Source organism: Panthera uncia (genome assembly GCF_023721935.1).
Source record: "Panthera uncia isolate 11264 chromosome A1 unlocalized genomic scaffold, Puncia_PCG_1.0 HiC_scaffold_16, whole genome shotgun sequence".
In the NCBI taxonomy this organism is placed as follows: domain Eukaryota; kingdom Metazoa; phylum Chordata; class Mammalia; order Carnivora; family Felidae; genus Panthera; species Panthera uncia.
The window spans coordinates 3,644,504-3,661,970 of NW_026057576.1; the positions used below are offsets into that span (position 1 = coordinate 3,644,504).

The following is a 17,467-nucleotide window of genomic DNA, read 5'->3' on the forward strand; positions in this document are numbered from 1 at the left end:
ACACGTACACGGCTTAGGACTCAGTCACACGATGCAATATACAGGATACGTGGTTGAAGACTCCATTTTTGGTTTGTCAAGAAGAGAAGTTATTTGTAGCTATAAGTGCCCCATGGAGCTGTTGAGAGGACTGTAGAAAAAGACTCCAGGGTGAGTTTCCAGGAACAAGTCCCTAAAATACCCTCTGGCCGCCCTCCCCGTCAGAAGGACAATTTCTCAAGGCTGACGTGCTCAATCTGAATGTGCATTTTTAATGGTGCGACATCATCTTCAAAGAGGCAAAAATCGGTTCTTGCAGGGATGGAGTAAAACAAACCTTAGACTTTACAATGTTTGTGCTTCTGCAAAGCTCAAACCTATCCAACAAATCTTATCCCTTAGTATTTCATTTGTCTTAGCTGAATTTTTCTCCATAAAAAGTCATAGAAAGGACTTAGAAAAACTGACTTAGCGTGGATGCTGTAAGGGCCATGGCATTATGTAGCGTCTCATTAGATGATGAGTCAGGGGTGGCCACAAGAAGGTGCACAGGAGAGGCACAGGGAAACAACAGTGTCCTCTACATAAAGGTCCCAAGCAATATGATGTAATGTGTAGCTAAAGTAACACACTGTTTGCAAAACAAGAGGTATGGTGAGAAACATAGTATTCAGCAGATATAAACGTACATGAGTACAAACTCTAGGATTGGCTTTGGGAGTCACGGAATAAGAAATTAAATAGAACGACACATAAAAATAGGACAAAAGTCTGTCAAACACCTTAGACTTTAGATAGGTTTTCAAAATAATTTTTTTTAAGTTCATTTATTTGTTTTGAGAGAGACAGAGACAACCCAGGTGGGGGAGGGGCAGAGAGAGGGGAAGCCAGAGAATCCCAAGCAGCCTCCTCACTGTCAGTGCAGAGCCCGACGTGGGGCTCAAACTCACAAAACCAGTGAGACTGTGACCTGAGCCAAAACCAAGAGTGGGACGTTTATCCGACTGAGCAATCCAGCGCCCCTGGATCGGTTTTAATAAGCTTTTTTGCTGTGTCTTTACTGAAAGAGGAAGGAATATGCTGCAAAAATGTTTAAGTCCAGCAACGAGCACATTCCCCAAGAGATGTTCTGGCAAGGGGAAGAAGGTCTCAATAACAAGCTTGGGGAGATAAGCAGGGGCCAGATTAGAAAGGATATTATAGGCCATGCTTAAAATGTTTATCTCTATCAGAAAAGCAACGGGAACATATTGAAGAGCTTTGAGCAGAGGAGTGGCGTATTATATTTGCATATTTTAAAAGTTCCTTCTGACTAATCTTGGAGAGTCGATCAGAGGGTGACAGGAATAAATGCCAGAGAATTCTTCCGAGGTTTTTTAAACAAAAAACGATAAAAACTTGGGTTAAGGTGGTTAACAGTGCAGGTGACAGAAATAAGCATTTAAATATTCAGCGAAAGGACTGTGTTTTGGAATGTAACCGTGAGCACCACTCACATGTCAGAGGTCACTAAAGCCATAGGAATAGATGAAACCGTCAAGATTGTGTGATGTGTAGAACGGGTTGGAGCTCAGGACAAGCCTCCACTATTAAGAATGGCAGAGGGGCATGGGAGGCACGGTGGGGACCCAGGCAGATAACCAGGTGAGTGCCGTGTCCTGTTTACTAAGGAAAAGTTGTTTCTAGAACGTTCACTATTCCGAATGCTACTGATAAGACAGCAGGAGAAAACAAAAGCTAAATTCTTGCGTTTTTTCCTTTTTCCTTTTTCTTACTAAATAGTGAAAACCGTTTAAGCCATACATTTTCATTACGGTTTTTCATTTCTTCATTTTCAATTTTGCTCTATCCTATAAAATTTTACGTGCACTATTCTCCTTTGATCTTATAAATTACCAATGACTATAGTAACTTCCTCTCTACCGAATTGTTATTTTAGAGAATGTTATTTTCATTTTCAAGTGCTTATATTTTTGTTGCAGTAGCAATGCACAGAAGGAGGATTTGTGAAATTCACTTGCGGTCCCGTGATTACTTGGTTAGTTTCCCTTCCTATAGCATTGTTAATTGGGTTGCCTTTATTCCACGCTGACCCCACCCAGATCTTAAGTTGAAGAAACTTGATCAAATCCAACGTCCAGTTTCCCCCTCTCTCTAGTTTCCAGCACTACTGTGGGGGTTTCTTTACTCTCCAAACTTCTTTCATCGCTTCAGTAGGAATCTGGAAATAATTAGGTGTGTGCCCAGACTGTATAACCTGGCCCAGAAGCCAATCACAGATAATAGTTGAGTTGCTACAGCTCTCTTTCCTTCCACTGTAAACCACTGTATGATTTTTGTTCTCTCCAACACAATCAGTGTTTTTGTGACTAGAACAATGTCGATGTCGGGGACACTTTAAATTCCTTTTGAAGTCACTATCTGCTTAGAATTGAAGTTGAAAACCAACAGCAAATCTCCATTTGATTGAGCCATGATTTTTTTTCCTACACAATGTGATTATAGCACCCTCTGGCAACAATAACTCAACAGTAACTTGAGGATATATCTGTGTAATTGCTTTATACTCAAGAGTCACATAGCCGATAATAACACTGCAAGAGATGTGAGAGATCTTGTAATTAGTATACCCCCTTGCTTTGTAAATGAGGAAAATGAGTCATGGCTAAGACTTTGCACACCACGATTTAGTGCAAAATATGCCTTCACATTTACACAAAGAGCAATGTCTTACCTAATAGAAAACTAACAACTTAGCATAGTTTATGGAAATAGAATTTTTAAAGGGGCTACACATAACCTCAGGTCCTTTCCAAACTAGGTAGAATAGAAATATCTTTTTGTCAGCTTTTAAAAACAGCTATTAATTTACTATTCTAAATGTCAGCAGGTAAGTTACTCAACAGAGGAGAGCATGAATCGCACCCAAAAGATATTAGGTTTATGGCTGAGATTTTGCCTTTTAAGCTAATTGGAATTTCTTGACTATGAAGACATGTGATATTTGTAAAACATCCACTTATCATTTAAAGGCAGATATATCCTGACTTAGTATGTCTATTAATGCAGCCTCCACATGAACAATTGTCATTTACTGTGGCCTCACCCAGTTTTGCTGTAATTTCTGGTCTCTTCTTTCTTTCTTCATCTTCAAAATGTACACATGGGGTGTCACTGGTGGGCTTACAGGCAGCCCAGTGACAGTTCTAATACAAATTCTCATGCTATTATTATCCTCATCCCAATTCTAGTTTTCTTATTTCATTTTATTTTTTAAAAATTTATTTATTTATGGGGCATCTGGGTGGCTCATTTGGTTGGGCAGCCAACTTCCGCTCAGGTCATGATCTCGCGGTCTGTGGGTTTGAGCCCCGCGTCGGGCTCTGTGTTGACAGCTCAGAGTCTGGAGCTTGCTTCAGATTCTGTGACTACCCACCCCCCCTTGCTGCCCCTCCCAGACTCGTGCTCTGTCTCACCTTGTCTCTCAACAATAAACATTAAAAAAATTTTTTAAACATTTATTTATTTATTTTGAGAGAGAGAGAGAGAGAGAGAGAGAGGAGTAGAGAGAGAGGGAGAGAGAAACTCCCAAGCAGACTCCACACTGTCAACACAGACCGGCCATTCTTGACCTGAGCTGAAATCAAGAGTCGGAAGCTTGACTGACAGAGCCACCCAGGCTCCCCATCCAATTTTAATTCTGATACTAATATCAGCTAAAGCTTGTTGAGTGCTCACGAAATATCAAGCTCCTTCCTAAATGCTTTACATGGATTATCTCTTTTAACACAAATAATAACTATAACTATTTCCATTTTACAGATTAGGAAACTGAGGGACAGAGTGTTAAGTAACGTTTCCAAGGGGCAGAACTGTTCCATCCACCCAGGCAGTCTGGTTCCAGAGCCTGGAGTCTGGCTTTTGAACCCTTAAACGCTACTGCTCCATCCAGGGGCTCATGCGGATATTCAGGTCACGTCCAGGTTAAAAGGGGAATTTGGAGACCCTTCCCCAGCTACAAATGGACAGCGTCCATGGAACTTGTTCTTTCTTGCACAGACTGTAGGTAACCTGCCCGCACTTGACCATGCTTGGTGCAGCAGCCTGATGACAGTCACACACATGAGCAGAAGGCAGAAATGGGGTAAGTAAATCATACCTTGGGAGAAGGAGAAAAGACCCAGAAGGAAAAGCAGACTGTTGAGATGTTGTACAAACATTTAAATAGCACACATAACCCCAGAGATGACGGACAGGACCAAACCCACACGTGTTTTTTGTAGATGGCCATTTCTCAGAGGAAAAAGATGGATCTTAATTGGAAGTCCTTTCTTCTCGGTCTCATCAGCTTCTCTTACCTTCAGGTCAGCAGTTTTTGACGGGGTTATTCCCACGGGTGTCAGAGAAAGGCTGAAAAACTCATTGAATTCAACAGCTAGAAGAAGGTCATGAATGGGGATGGTTGCAGCGAATGAGCAAAGGTTGAAGCGGGTGTCAGTGGACTCGCGAAAAGAACACTCTTAGACTCCCATTTATAGGACAGGGAGAAAAATAGCTCTTAGCTAACTTTAAGAGCTAAGTGAGGAATTAGATTAGCAACAGCTGTTTTTCAATTCTTGAATATAAATAGCGTGACAAAGGCTGTAAAGAAGGAGAAGATGAAATAATAAAGAGGGCCGAAGCTCAAGGAATCAAGGGCACATGGATGGCACAGGGAGAAGCCATTTCCCCCACTGACACTGACGAGAAGGGGTTGGCCAGGGATAACATGGGTAAGAGGCCGAGGTATTGTCCACCCACAGCTTTTATTTTCCCTGCGACGTCTGCAGGGCTCAGGCAGTACTCACTGATTTCAATGGTATTCATTGGAGGCTGAAATACTATTTTGAATTTCAAATGAGGTATCCTGAAATAAGTACGGGGGAGACAAAGTTGGCCAAGACGTTGTCCAGGACAGGAAGGGACAGAAAAGACCAGTAAAATGGCGCCATTTAAGATCATTTATGTTCAATACTTTGTTAAGAGAAACACAATTTGAAAATCTCAACGTAAAATCACTGAGTTGCTTCACATTCTGCACCTATCTGAATAGCCATGTCAGATCATTGCTACCATCTATAAATTATTTTTGCCATTTAAATTATTTTGCCAAATTCAGATGAAAAAAGAGATATTCCTTCGGTTCCTACGTCCTGCAGTCTGGTGATCTGAGTTGAAAGGCATGCACAGATAAAAGAATATAAACATTTACAAAGAAACAAAAACGAAGGAAATAAGGAAGGAAGGGAGGGAGGGAGGGAGGGAGGGAGAAACTGAAAAGCAGCGTTCCTTAAAAAAATAAACATAGACGTTTATAGGATGTTTGTGATATTTGATATCAATATATCAATATCAATATATTTGATATTAATATTTTTGCCTCATTGTGGCATTCAAAACTTTTGACATCCATCTGACAGATGAAAATAACATTTTTAAAGGGCTGACTGTGTTTTTTTCAAACATCAGAAGCAACGGAATTTAATGGTGAAGCGCGTACTGATTGAGGCTATAAGACAGTTTTCGTTTTCAACTCTCACACTGAGCCTGTATCCAAAGCCGGAACAGCTGCTTTGATGAGAGTAACTCCAAAAATCTTAGGTTTCAGGATCATCAAACAGAGAAATCTTAATCATGCGAACAAATCAATCGTAACTGCAGCTCTGACACGTTCATTTCAAAATACTCACAACGAAGTCCTTCTAAGTGAGAGGCAATAAATAAATCTCTGTTTGACTTGAATGAAGTCTTGCTCATGACACACGCTCCTTTTCTGCTGAGTAACTTTCCAGATTATAAAAAGTTTTCAAAGATGCCGACTCAACCAAAGCCGACATACATTCATAGCTTAAAATAGATGTTAAATTTTTTACGCCTCTAAGTTCAAGTTTTAATGAATAATACTGTCCCTTTTCAGTTGTTTTTTTGCAGTTTTTATGCACATGCTATTCCAAGAGTCCTTGAAATTATAGTGTCCTAATAACTATTAGCTTTATCAACCCTCACACCATATATGTTTGAACAGATCCGATTTCCGCCAAACCTCCCCAGTTACTCGCTTCACTACGATCAACACCGATGCTCATGCCCCTTCCTCAGGCCTGGTTTATACTGTGATGTGAAGTTACAGAGCTTCCTCCTCAATGATGGTGAAGATGAGGCTGCCTGTTTATAAGAGACAAAAATTATCAGCATTTGTTGCATGATTCTGTGCTAAGAACTGAGCTAACTTTTTTACACAGATTAGCAGTCCTGACGACAACCATTAGTAGAATCTCCATTTCACAGATTAGGAAATCGAGACTTGGGTTAGTTACCTGCTTCTTGAGAGACACTCCTACAGAGGCTGTATCCTCTCTCATACCTGATGACCCCACTGAAGAAATGAAACCAACGAACCAACCAAACCATAAGGTCCGTTCTCATTCCACCCGATATCTGCACACATATGCTCAGTCCTTCTCTGGATACAAAGAGAGAAGTTTCTCTGATCCTTTTGAAACCCAGTCTTTCCACTTAAGCCCTGGATCCTTAGCCCTCTCACTTTCTCAAGAAATATATGCAGCCATTAAATTCTCTTCTGCATTATTTTATTTTATTTTATTTTATTTTAGAGAGAGAGAACATGCAATGCACATGAGCAGGGGAGAGGGGCAGAGGGAGATTGAGAGAGAGAATCTTCAGCAGGCCCCACACTCAGCACAGATCCCAATGCAGGGCTCGATCCCATGACCCTGGGATCATGACCTGATCTGAAGGCAAGAGTCAGACACTCAACTGACTGAGCCACCCAGGTGCCCCATCTTTTCTGCACCCGTTTTTACTGGATCATTCCCATCAGCATACAGACCTGCTCTCTTACCTCCCAACTTTGCAGAAATCTTCCTTGGCCTCTTATTCCCCTCTGGCGATACCATCCCAAGCTTCTGTCCTTTCCTATATCAAATTCTCCAGTGAGTTGTGAGTTGTCTATATTGAACACCTCAGTTTCCCCTCTTTCATTCACTCTAGTCTGGCTTATCACCTTGCAGCTTCTCAGACTCACTTATCTATAGTCTCCATGTAGCCCAAGTGCAATGGGTCTCTCGTGATCTCAATCTACTTGGCCTCTGGACCTGCCTTAGAAGTTAGCCAACAGCAGGATTCTGGAGGATTCTATGTCCCCAGGAAAAGCCTCAGCATCACGTGTAGTGGCTATGAACATAAACACGAAATCTTTCCACATAGAATATATTTTATAACTCCGTCCAGTCATAGATCCCGATTTCCTTTTATGCCTTTGTGAAAAGCTCAATCTAAAATCTACTAACCCAAGAACCTATGCACCATAAGAGATTCTTGCTTTAAAACCCCTCTCAAAGACGCTCAACATGTTGCATACATTCAATCTGAAAACCATGATCATGTTAAATTCTGCCAACCCTCTTCCCCCACAGAGGCCGTTGTGTTTTTACATCTGGAGACAGAGGAGGGTATATATACATTCTGCAATCGAATTGCACTTGGGTAACTACCCAGTCGTAGAATTGTTGGGTCACATGGCATTTCTTCTTTCAATTTTTTCGAGGAACCTCCGCACCGTTTTCCACAGTGGCTGCACCAACTTACAGTTCCCAACAACAGTACGTGAGAGTTTCTTTTTCTCCTCATTCTCAGCAACAATTGTTATTTCTTGCCTTTTAAAGTTTAGACATTCTGACAGGGGCAAAGTGATATCTCACTGTGGTTTGGATTTGCATTTCTTTGATGATTAGCGAGGTTGAACATCTTCTCATGTGTCCGTTGGCCATCTAGATGTCCTCTTTGGAAAAATGTCTATTCAGGTCTTCTGCCCTGAATTTTAAAATCAGATCGTTTGTGTTTTGGTGTTGAGTGGTACAAGTTCTTTATATATTTTGGATACAAACCTCTTATCGGCATGAAGGAGTCCTGGGAATACAAGTTACAGCATTAGGGAATATAGCCAATGATATTTTAATAATGTTGTATGGGAACAGATGGCAGCTAAACTTATGGTGAGCGTAACATAATGTGTAGAGAAGTTGAATCACTGTTACATACCTGAAACCAATGTCACACGTGCCAACTACGTTCACATTTAAAAACTGAAAAACAAAATCTCAGCTGGGACAAAAATTATACTACCCACCGGGAGCTTTGAAATACCCTATTTTACTTGTAAAAAGCAAGGCAAAAATATTTACCATTGGGGTCGAGATCTCCACGCAATGAACTCTTTTGGATTGTCTTATATTCTGGTTGTGCCTAGACTGGCTTTTGCTTTTTGGTGCATTCCTCCCTTGCCAGCCACTCCTATTTGTGTAGTTATATGGTAAGGTCTCCAAGCAATTCAGCCCAGGCACTGAGATTCTCTTGTGCTCACAAATTCTTAAAGGAATACTGTGTGTCCAGCTACTCTGTCCTTACACAATATGTCAATATGAGAATGTATGTTGTCTTTAAACATGGCTAATTTTTCCTCCAGTTTCCCCTGCAATTGGCACATGGCACAGAACATTGCCACTAGAAAATAATCTTCATACTTTCTACCAGAAGAGTTGGGGGAAACTGTCTTCCTCCTTCCTGGAGTTGTTAATTAGGATAATGTAGATCCTGCCCAGAATAGGAAGACGCCTGTATTATATCTTTCCTAACAGATAAAACCTATACAAGGAAACAAACCAAGCAGATGGAGACACCAGTAAAAATCCTTTCCCTTATGGAACTTCTAGGGAAGCTCCTAGTGAAACATAAAATAAAGACAAGTAAATCTCTAAGGGCATATATAGCACTAAGTGGTAAAGAAAAAACACAAGCAGGGAAGAGTTGGGTGAGAGCAGCGTGGATATTTGATAGAATTCCCTGGGAAACTGCATTTGAGAAAGACCTCAGTGAAGTGAGGGATGACTTGCGTGGATATCCCTCACTTTTCAGGGAGAAGAAATGCAAGTGCAAAGGCCCTGGGAGGGAGGGAGCCTGGTATGATCAAGGAACAGCAAGCCGGCCAGTGTGGCCACGGCACAATAAACAAGGGAAGCAAGGCAGGCATGGGGTTGGAGAGGCCATATGACATAAGGTTGATGCAGGGCCTTATAGCCCGATTGGAATGACCCGGCTTCACTCTGAACACGGTGGGAAGCCAATGTCCTGATTTAAATACAAAGATGGCAGTGATGTGACTTACGATTTTCAAGGATCACACAGGCTACTGTGTTACGAGCAGACCACAAGGAGACGAGAACAGAACCGACTGGTGAGGAAGCAATTTTAATAATCCTGGCAAAGGAGGGAAAGGAACTTTACAGTAGCAGGAGGGAAGAAGGGAAGGGATGGAATTCTGCGATATATGCTGAGGGTAGAACCAATTCGATTTGCACCTAATAACCATTGGGTTGGATGTGAAGCATGAGCTAAAAATGAAGGCTTGGGATGACTCCAGCGTTTTGCTGGTGACACTGGCTTTTTGTCCGTTGACTTGCTTGTTTGTCCTGTTTGAATGGCTGGAGGGATGGCGTTATAATTCATTGAAAATGGCAAAGTATTCAGAAGGAAAAATACATTGCTAAATGTGTTGATGTAGTCCTATTCCATTTCATTAACTCAACCAATAAAAATGTTACCAATTATCCTATGCTCTACAGGGAAAAACAAGAAATACATGCTGTCCTTTTCCTTGAGGAATTCATGATCTAATGGAAGACTGGACATGTAAGAGTGTGTTTCAAATAATTTATCCTCTATCAGCAGGAGGAAATCTGTTACCAAGAAGAGAAGTGAATTTATTACCCCACAGACTATGACTAAACAAAATCATCCCCCTGTCCCCACTTACTAGGACGAAGTAATGTAACAAGGTTCTATAATAGTAAGTGAAAAATCTAAAATGTCATCATCCTGAGCAGGTCCTGAAGCTAAATTCTAAGTTTGGGTCAGTGTGGTCACATCACCTCCACCCCAAAGCAGGTAAGCAGATGAACGTTCGTGAAGAGAGCTGGGTTGACAGAATAATTCTATCGTTATTTGTTCAAAATTCTCCTTTGTCTTGAAGCATCAACTCACTGCGAGAACCCAGGCAGGCAAAAGATCTAGCAGTAAATCAATTTAGAATAAATGGACATGTTCTCTTGAACACGGTGGTTCGGCAAACTGGAGGAAAAGTGTTGACCATAAAACTCAAATACCTTATCATCACTCTGGATGCACTGTTGGTTTTGGAATCTTTCCCTAAAATGTTAAGAATTTAGATTCAAGGAGAACATGAGAAGTATGATCACATACTGAATTTCGAATCATCTCTGTGTGGCATCTTTTTAAAGTGGTACATATAATGTCATACAGTGTAGACATTCTAAGCTTTACCCACAGTTTTCAGAAATATAAAACTTTTCTTTCCAGTGTATATAGACTTCAGTTTACTCATCTTCAATCCGAGCTGAGTGGTTTTGTGTGGATTATGCAAATACTTTGCATCTTTGATTTCCTCCTGTTGCTAAATTTGGTCGGTTCTAAAATTTGTGATATCTCTACATGCACACTATAGAGAACAGGATCAAATTCAACTTATAAATGTTCTCAGCAAAATGGCTTAGCAGGTGGAAAGCTGAAAGAATTGCGCAATTACAGATTTTTTAAACTACACGAGTTCCTGATGCAGTCCCCAGGCACACAAATCAAACTGGAATTTACCGAGTCCTGCCTACCTGTGGTAAAGGAAGAAAGCTTGATAGGGAAAAAATGTTGAGGATGCTAGTGAAGTTCCGAGGTGCAAAGGTACCATGAGGGTGGCAGGAAGGATAGACAGATTGCAACGTGATCTGAGTTGTAATCCATTTGCATTATTACCTAGCAGTGTAAATTTAAGGAACTTCCGTAAGCTTTCTGAGCCTTAACCTTACAGATAATGAAATGGATTGCTGTATTGAAGGTAATGGTTATAAAGACCCTAGAAATACAGACACAGCGATCGGTAGTTATTGTCAACATTTTGGTATAAACGTTGGCACAATCATGGCAGCCTCTGGTCAAGAAAACTGTTAAGTGAGGAATGTGGTTTTGGGGGGCTAAGTAATTCTAGAGGAACGAGAGAGATTTCATGTTTGTCAAGGACTCTGCCTTCCTCCTTTCTATTTTCCAGATGCAAAAGCACTCTTTAAATCCAGACGCTTAAGAGAACAGTCAGTGGTTCACTAATTACTTCCGCCTACTACGTGATTTTTCTTTCACATACAAATGTGAGTAGAATAGTAAATCTATGTTCTAAATGACAGGTGTCCCTGTCTGGAGGTGTCCCTGTCTGGAGGCCACCGTATTCATACTCACTCCGTTGCCTCACCATAGATCCGGAAATCTCAGTCTCTATCCAGAAGGCACTGCTCTCGGCAGAAATCCAAGTTCACTCAATCCCTGCACTCAGTTTAGTTTTCATCCTAGCATTTGTCATGCTTTGAAATTACGGTCTCGCCCGTTCAGTTGTCTGTCTCCTACCCACTAGCATGTAACTCTAGGAGAACGGGGGCTTTACTGTCTAGCGAACCACCGGATTTCTAGAACCTGACGCGAGATGGGCATCATGCCACTATCAGTGCCATCACCTGCAGTGTGACACTTACAGACACTCCTCCCTTAGTGGTGATGAGAAACCACAGCAAAGACAGAGACCGATTGACCTGCAGACGCTCGGGATGCGCTATTGATTCGTGACACACGTCAGAATCACAGGCATTAGGTGAGATGATGTCTCAAGTTCAGCTCGCAGGATCAACGCAGCCGAACCCTATCTTATTGAAACATCACTCACGGTTCTCTCTCATTTTTCTCTCTCACATCACTATAGTAACCATATCCCATAACAATGGCGGGGGGGGGTAAACTAGGAGGGAAGGAGAAATGGGCGTTCCTAGTTGTCTTGGTGAGGGCTCTCCTCTCTTGATCTCTGGGTTTCTTGCGGTGTGAAGGTGTATAGGGTCAGAAAGTCAGCTCTGAAGGCCCAGATGGCTCATGGAGCACTAGACACGTGGGCACAACTCACAGACCCTACACGGAGACATGAACACGGTGAAGAATCCCACGACGTCCCTTCCTTGATTGCTATTTATCTAAGTAGAGGCCAATTCATCCTGGCTTCAGCGCATGTGCCGGCTCAGGATTTCAGATATTGTCTGACCCCTCGCCCTCCTCCAGAAGTATTTCTGGGAATTACTGGGATGTTCCGCCTTCTCTCAGAACTGGGCGGCCACCAAAACCATCTTCTGCTGTTCTGCCCGGCCGGGCGCCGCACCTGCCGGAGTTGCCGTGACCCGGCGCGGCGGGGGTGGTGGCCCCCGTGGCAGCAGCCTGCCCCCCACACCCACCTGCCTTGGACCCTGACATTCTTTGCCAGAGGCCACCGTGGCTCTGACTGGCTCTGTGGCCACCGGACATATAGATGACCACTAGATGTACGGGAGTGGGCGCAGACACCCCTTGGCGACCCGCCCTGGAACTTGTCCTTGGGATCCTCCTCCCGCTACTGCTCCGGGTGCTCCCCCGCCTGCACCCTGCCTTGGCTGGAACCGTGGGATGGCCAGTGTGCGACTGCCAGACCGCGGCTAGTGCCCTGTCCCCTTCTCACTCGCACATCCCAGAGCAGGCATCCTGTGCCTCCGAGCTCCTGAGGTCAGTACTTCAGTCCTTTCCATTTTTTAACAGCCCTCACCGTCCCCCTAATCCCAGACCCGCATTCAGCTGGCCCGGGGACATGTTCAAGCAACCACCACCACTGTCAGACTTCATACTCCTCCCACCAGTGAAGCTGGACGGCATCAGTCTCACAAGCCTGGGTCATTCTTGGCTGGGTTCTCTCCTGGAAGGTCCTACAGCCATACCCTCCCGGCCCACAAACAGATTCTTGGCAGGCAACCCCCCACAAACTCAATGACCCTCAGCAATGGACATGGCTTGAATTCTTTCTCAGGTGGCTCCTCGGGGCTTCCACAGAGTCTTCTCCCAGAGACGATTGTGCCGCCATTTTGGCAAAAATGTTCAGGAATTCCTGAACTCTAGTAGTGGGAGTCAAGAGGTTGTGTTCCAACCCGGGAGACTCACTAGGGAGACTGGAGGAAATCTGGCTGCACAGAGCGTGTGGGATCAGTGTCCCATACCACCGGACAACCAGCCTCCCAATAACTCAGACATATTTGAGAATATGCTTCTGAAAGTCACTCTCTGTCTCTAAACAGCTTGATGGAAAAAAACTTATAAGTTGCAGGACATTAAAGGAAGAGAGACTCAGGGGAAACAAATTCTGAGGTGTGTGTCCTACCAAGATATGGCAGACTAAAAGGGAAGGAGGCAGGGGAAGGGGGCCAGAGTTAAGGGGTTTTTGAGGACAAAGACAATAAGCTACATGCACGCCAAACGTTGCAATAGGATTAGTCTGGAAGTAACATTATATTTAAAACACCTCTGATAAATAAAAGAGCAGATAAAAGCAATAATTACGGGGCGCCTGGGTGGATCAGTTGGTTAAGCGTCCAACTCTTGGTTTGGGCTCAGGTCATGATCTCGCGGTGTCGTGAGTTCCGGCCCCAAGCTGGGCTCTGCTCTGGCTGCGTGGAGCCTGCTTGGGATTCTCTGTCTTCTCTCTCTCTCTGCCCCTCCCCTACTCACACTCTCTCTGTCTCTCTCAAAAATAAATAAATAAACTTAAAAATAATAATAATAATTAAACTTACTGTTGTCATTCTATAATGTTACCTAGCATTAAATAATTATTCTATTTTGAAAAAATCTTTAGTTGTTCATGGTATAATTATCTTGAATCGGGTTTCCTAAAGCTTCCCTGGCTTGAGCTGACCATGTTTCATTTCTAGGGAATAATTAGAAACAAATTGTAAGAGCAAACCTGTGGTAAGAGCAAATTTACAAGCCGATAGCCCGTTTCCGGTCCACTTCCTTTTTATGCTAACATTCCTCTTGCGCTCCTGTGAAAATGAGTGTGGCTAATTTCAGTTGATGCACAGTTTTTGGACTAAGAAAATCCAAGCCCCTCATTCTACTGAAAGTATAAGGAAAAGAGAGGAATTGATTCTACCGAAGAGTAGAGGGGGCTCTACTTTGAGGGGGGCTACTTATATCCTAGAACAGATATTCTTTAACTGTACCTACCCCACCATGGTTTTGCAACGGATGTGGCTATATGTTTATGAAATGGTTTTAAATAAGCAAATAAAGAAAAAGTGAGCATCGAGGAACGTATGAAACAGTATAAATGCCCTCCCTCAACTTGACGTTTGCATCTGACCCTGCTAGAAACAGAAAGCATCACTCTCGGACGGAGGCAAAGCTTCAAGCAAAAACGTGTTCCCTTCTCTTGAATCTATTCAAAACCTAGAAGCTGCTCCCTGTCCTCAAGGGCAAAGTTCAAGAGGGTGAGAACCATAATGATTCATTTTTGTATCCTAGTGGATAATACATAGATCTGTAACAAATGTTTGCAGATGAATAAAGGAACTAACCAAGTCATTATTTTCAGTATGATAATTGAATAATCTATAGCGGAAAGGATTTTCAAACAAGTTAAAGAATGACCACCTGATGTATGAATGAAGCGAGAGAGATCGAAGGCATAACAGTCTTGGGTAGAGGAAATTCTCAGAACTTCTGAGAAAGTTCTTTGGCCGATAATTACTCTCATACATACATATCAGAGAATAATGTGGTGAAATCTAAACTTCTCTGACAGTGGAGTAAAATATTTTGAGATGCCATTTAAGAGAGATTCACAAAAGAACCTGTAATTATAAAATGGATAGAACTGTGTTACAGAAAATCAGAGTACCTCATGTCATATGGTGTTTTGAGAGTTGTAAAACCTTAAAATAGTCACTGAGTCCCAGTAGGTGTTTTGGATATGTTGAGTGATAGTAATAGTAAAGAGAATAGTATAAGCACTTAAATTCAGCAAACCTTGAGAAGTACCCGTTTGAAACCGTAATGGATTAAAGAAACATTTATCAATCACCTGCGACGTGCCCACTCTGTATAAAATACTGGAAATCGAGAGATGAATGAAACATGGTTTCTGCCTCCAAATGTAGTGGTGAGGTAATTATAAATAATTAAATGGCAACACGGGAGGAGGCAGAGTGGAGGTGCTTTCAAAGCATGATGGGGACAGAGGAGGATGAACTACTTTACTATTGACTTCTAGGCTCTAACTCCCTCTAGAGAACATAAGGTTTTCCTAGAGCTTTGAAGAGCAGGGGAGGAGTGGTTTTCCAAGCAGAGAAAACAGATGTTAAAAAAAAACCCTGGAAGCAGTGTGTATACAGTGGACTCATTGTATAAATTCCAGTTTAGAACACACAGGGCGATGGCCTCGGGTAAGATGAGGAAGATAGCGATGTTAGACTGTGAACGGCCCCGTGCGTTAGAATTTTTCTTGTAGGTGATGTAGAACCATCAAAATTTTGAAGTATGCCATAGCCTAAAATATAAGATACTTTATTTTATTTACTTATTCGTATTTTTTTAAGTTTCTTTATTTTGAGAGGGGGGCGGGCAGAGAGATGGAGAGAGAGAGAGAATTTCAGGCAGGCTCCGTGCCGTTAGTGCGGAACCCGACGCAGGGCTCCAACTCACCAAGTGCGAGATCATGACCTGAGCCAAAAACAAGAGTCAGACGCTCAACCGACAGAGTCACCCAGGCACCCTTATCTTATTTTATTTTATTTCTAGAGAGAGGGAGTGCGTGCTCACGTGCACGCAAGTGGGGGAAGGGCAGAGGGAGAGAGAGAGAGAGAGAGAGAGAGAGAGAGATTGCGAATCTTAAGCAGGCTCCGCACTCAGCTTGGAGCCCCGTCCCACAACCCTGGGCTCATGACCTGAGCTGAAATCAAGAGTCGGACCAGGCGTCCCTGCAATATGATGTTTTAAAATAGCTTTTTATTAAACACTGTACTTTGGAAACCTTATGAGAACTGAACCGTTGAAAAAAATATAGAAGGTAGAGGTCTGAAATGTTTCAGCAGCCCTGCCTCTGTCACTCCCTGGGAGGCACTTGGAGAAGCTGTAATGTTATCAGTTGCACTCCGGTGAATATTAAGAACTTAATTTAGGGGCGCCTGGGTGGCGCAGTCGGTTAAGCATCCGACTTCAGCCAGGTCACGATCTCGCGGTCCGTGAGTTCGAGCCCCGCGTCGGGCTCTGGGCTGATGGCTCGGAGCCTGGAGCCTGTTTCCGATTCTGTGTCTCCCTCTCTCTCTGCCTCTCCCCCGTTCATGCTCTGTCTCTCTCTGTCCCAAAAATAAATAAAAAACGTTGAAAAAAAAATTAAAAAAAAAAAAAAAAGAACTTAATTTAGTATCAGGGATTAATTAAGGCATTGGAAGGAATCTGGCTCACTGCCCCTGACCAAGGTCATCAAACAATGCTGTTTTGGCATGTGTTCTATACAAAGCTGAGATTAATCCCGATCTTCTTCTATTTTAATGTTTCATCCCATAATTGCACACGCAGAGGCAAGAGGAAAATGGAGCAAACTCCAAGGCAATTAACTAGAAATAGGAAAAATTCTCCTGATTTCTTTCTTTCAGTGCTCTCCGGAAGCTCTACTGACAAAATGTGTGATGGTGTTCATGTGTGAACCCTTCTCTTTAGAAATGAAAGGACCTATTAAAAGTTTAAAAGTACGGACTATTATGAATATAAATGGGATTTCAAATACTATGGGCTTCAAAATGATTCTATCCTATGTGTCCTATCCTCCGAGTCCAAAAGTTATGTTTCAGAGGCAAGCATTTTATACTTTCTATATCCATTATTATATTTTATTATGGGAGGAAGTCTTCTTGGAATAATGCAACTCTATGTCCTACATTTGGGAAAGAGCTGTATCTAGATATTAATAGGGAGTTGTTTCAATAGATCTTTATTATTACAGATTTTCACGACACCTACTCTTGAGTTCATTCCAGATTCTCTCTATGACGTTCAAATTCAGGGACTCGGATGGTCGTGGCATTAAATGTGTCTCCCCTTTTCCTCAAGAAGATTTGCACACGTTTCGATGGACCCTTAGTGTCCTGCTGAAAAATAAATGGTCTTTATTTTTCCTCTCCAGTGTCAACAGTTGGGGATGATTATATCCCTTCTGAAATAGCTGCTGTGCTGTGGTTGTTTTCAAGGTCCACTTAAGTACCTAAATCTACTCACATTTTACCCCTGGTATTGCAGTTTGGAAACACATAAAACATCACACAGCAAGATGAAGGCCATCTTTAAAGGAAGATGGCAATATTTACCTCCATTTAAAAGGACAGTTATGGAGCTTTTATGCAGCCCAGAAGCCTAGAGAAGTTAAATAATTTATCTGAGGTCACATAACTCGTGAGTGGCAGTTCTTCCAGACTCCAAATCAGACTCTGCTGATGTCTCAGGGTCTGTCTTCATGCAAGTGTGAAGCAACTGA

General features: G+C 42.5%; 1 long non-coding RNA gene across 1 annotated transcript; it reads left to right on the plus strand.

Moving 5' to 3' along the window:
• The first annotated feature begins 838 nt into the window (after window positions 1-838).
• On the plus strand, window positions 839-16,109 carry LOC125933656 (uncharacterized). Its single transcript, XR_007461048.1, has 5 exons — window positions 839-1,623; window positions 4,039-7,640; window positions 9,660-9,726; window positions 11,153-11,249; window positions 14,308-16,109. It is a non-coding gene; the product is annotated as an uncharacterized LOC125933656 (long non-coding RNA).
• Window positions 16,110-17,467: the final 1,358 nt, after the last annotated feature.